Source organism: Triticum dicoccoides, chromosome 6B, assembly GCF_002162155.2.
Source record: "Triticum dicoccoides isolate Atlit2015 ecotype Zavitan chromosome 6B, WEW_v2.0, whole genome shotgun sequence".
In the NCBI taxonomy this organism is placed as follows: Eukaryota; Viridiplantae; Streptophyta; class Magnoliopsida; order Poales; family Poaceae; genus Triticum; species Triticum dicoccoides.
In genome coordinates, this window is record NC_041391.1 from 633,571,795 (window position 1) to 633,574,789 (window position 2,995).

The following is a 2,995-nucleotide window of genomic DNA, read 5'->3' on the forward strand; positions in this document are numbered from 1 at the left end:
CAGCATTGCATGTAGCTCCGCCACTGGCTACTGCGGTGACACATTCATGTTCAGAAAATCCACAACGAACAGTTCAGTTGTCCACACGAATTAGGAGGGAAAAAAGATTGTCGTTCCAATCGTGCCTTGGCTACATTTGCAGTATCATTTTATTGTTGTTTCAGCACAAGGTTCTATCCATCTGCTGTTTAGGCAAGTGCAGCATGTGTAGTTTTGGGATAGCAGGACCAAACTGAATCTGTGTACATGAGCTATCATCATTTCACAAGTAGTAGCACTCATGTTAACTGTGGCAAACTTTATAGCCAACTCTGTGGCAAAAGAAATTAAACAGTGTTATTTCCCATCTGTCGCGGCGACGGCAGAGCGATTGGGGGCGGTCGATGGCGAACAAGCCTAGGAGGAGGTTTATCACCAGCAGCTCATGAAGTACCTTGATTCCCCGTCTCTCAATCATTGATGTTGGCTCTCACTCCGGTGCCTCACGACATAGCTGGTTCGTTTCCTCTCCTCTCCCTCACGCTCATGGATTCGATCAATCACTGCATCTACTATCAAGATTAGATACTGCATGATTAGATGGTTTTAAGAGACAAAAGTGTAGATCATACTTGATTGATTCAGCAATTGACACCCTTCTGTGCACAGTCAGCATGTAGTTACAATTTATTTACATTCGTCAATGCAGAGGGAATGCCCAAACTAACAAGCAGCTATCTTTTTTGTTATATTTACTAGTCACCGATTCTGACCTTTATTTTCTTTCCATTGGTGACCAGAGATTTGCCATGCAAGATGACTCGTCGAAGAGGATGTCTTCATGTCCTGCCAGTTCAGCTCCTTGTTTGCGTGATGAATCCCCGCTGGAGCCCCTCTCTTCCAGATAGCACATGTAAAGTCAAGCCCTTGCACTTGACATAATTTACAATTTATTCATCTTTCTTTTGCGAGGGGAATTACATTATTCATCGGCATAACAACAGTTCACATGCTCTTCAAGCACACTGATTTTGGTCTTCTCAATAGACTCACAAAAATTCTCTCATTTACTGGGCATGTAAGGTCAAATGGTGCATGCTTTAAACAGATAGTTCTTTTTTAAAAATCCTACGAGGATGAATCACCCACCTGAGTTTCAGCAGATAATGCACCTAAAGCTGTTATAAATGTAGACTCTATATTTTATTTTAAGCTGTCGCATTGTCATGGAAGTACTAGTAATCCAGTAGGTGCATTTGCATCTAGTGACTAATACAAAGGATACAATAACAAGCCTTTTGGCTGTTAGAGGAAACTACGTAGCTAAAAAGAATATATAATTGTAGTAGAAACAATTGGCAATTCAATTTTGTAGCTGCCCATGATGAGCACACAGGCAGCTTAACTCTGCCCATTCTTCCGTCTTTACTCACTAGTGATCTATCAGCTCTCTGTTGGTTGACCAATTAATTGATTAGATACAATGCTCGGTGGTTTCCTTTATGTGAAACATGGTAGTGCTGGTGCCTGACAAATCACCAGGTTTGACTTTTGCAGAATATAGTTTGTGCCTAGCCCCTTACCTTTGGTGTTTATGTAGGTGCCAGGATCCTGGAGTTGACAAAACCAAGTCTAAGAGGAACTTGTTCGATAACGTCAGCAACCTTCTCACCAATTTGTTTTTTAGCGGCAACCTCAAGAATATGCTGGTTGCCGAAGGTGCTTTCACTGATCTGTTCGACCGGCCCCTTCGCTATTCGCTCTATGATTTGTTCCTTGGGGTGCTTATCCCGTTATATCTCTTGTTACTTACTGTTTTCATTGTGGTGCTTTGTTCTACCTATGTCTTCTCGGCATAGCCGGTCCCAAGCCCGGGTAAAGGAGGAGGGTTGTGATAGGCTTGGCGAGCCAACGTAAAAACTAGCCAGTCCCATAGGTATGAAACCCATTTGAGCGAGAGTAGTACTAGGATGGGTGACCTCCTGGGAAGTCCTCGTGAAAGGGTTTCATGTCTAAGGATTGTGATAGGCTTGGCGAGCCAACGTAAAAACTAGCCAGTCTTTTGGGTGTGAAACCCATTTGGGCGAGAGTAGTACTAGGATGGGTGACCTCCTGGGAAGTCTTCGTGAAAGGGTTTCATATCTAGCCTACCTCAACTTTTTTGGGATTAAAGGCTTCGTAAGCAAGCAAGCACAATACTTATCAGATAAAGTTATATATGGGAGAGGTTTTCTAAGGGTGTTTGTTAACTACAGCTAGTGACATTGCTATATCAGAGTATGTTAACACACACATAGGCTTTTGACCTTGATTGGTTTCTTGCCAACTATTTTCTGGAGTTGTCTCCTTGATCTTTAATTGAACATCACTACTGCTGCTACTCTTGGAGGAAGAATTTGACCATGAAACAGCAATCCCTCTCATACAACAATAACATCTCTTGCTTTTGTCGACAGTTTGTTCAAGCTATATACTGTTTCCATTTTCTCCTCATTTTATTTTCTCTTATCTTCAGGAAACGAAGTAATCGGGTGGTGGTAGCAAGCAGGAGAAGAAACCATCACAGATTTGTCGGTTGGAGCCTACACATTTTTCAATATTGTCAAGGTCAGAATACAAAGGTTCCAATTCATTATAAATTTGGAGCCTACGAATATACTCTCCCCCGTTGATGTATTTGTAGCTTTGCAATCAGTGGGTGGAAGCTATTGATTGGTCAGATAGAGCATATTAACATTCATGTGTTAATATGAAATAAGGCATTTTGATGCGGCGTGTGATGAATTTCATTCTGGAAGAACCAGGAGGTCCAGTTGGACCTGTTTGCCACTAGGCTTGACAAAATGATGCGATCCGATACAAATCGGCCTCTCAAAAATAATAATCAATGATAAAACAAGTTTCTTTTTCCCCCTCTAATCTAGGAAGACACGTTTCTTCTTTTGAAAAATAGAGGGCGGCTCCCTCTGATTTTTATTTCTAGAAACCATGGTCTTTACAAACTGAAAAAAGGAAG

The 2,995-nt window shown here is 41.7% G+C and overlaps 1 long non-coding RNA gene across 1 annotated transcript in view; it reads left to right on the forward strand.

Moving 5' to 3' along the window:
• The window catches only part of LOC119324737, a 4,940-nt gene that overhangs the window by 1,486 nt on the left and 459 nt on the right, over positions 1-2,995 (forward strand). Inside the window, exons 2-5 of the long non-coding RNA XR_005157129.1 lie at positions 366-496; positions 780-892; positions 1,580-1,698; positions 2,495-2,586. This is a non-coding gene — a long non-coding RNA (uncharacterized LOC119324737). The remainder of the gene's footprint in view (positions 1-365; positions 497-779; positions 893-1,579; positions 1,699-2,494; positions 2,587-2,995) is intronic.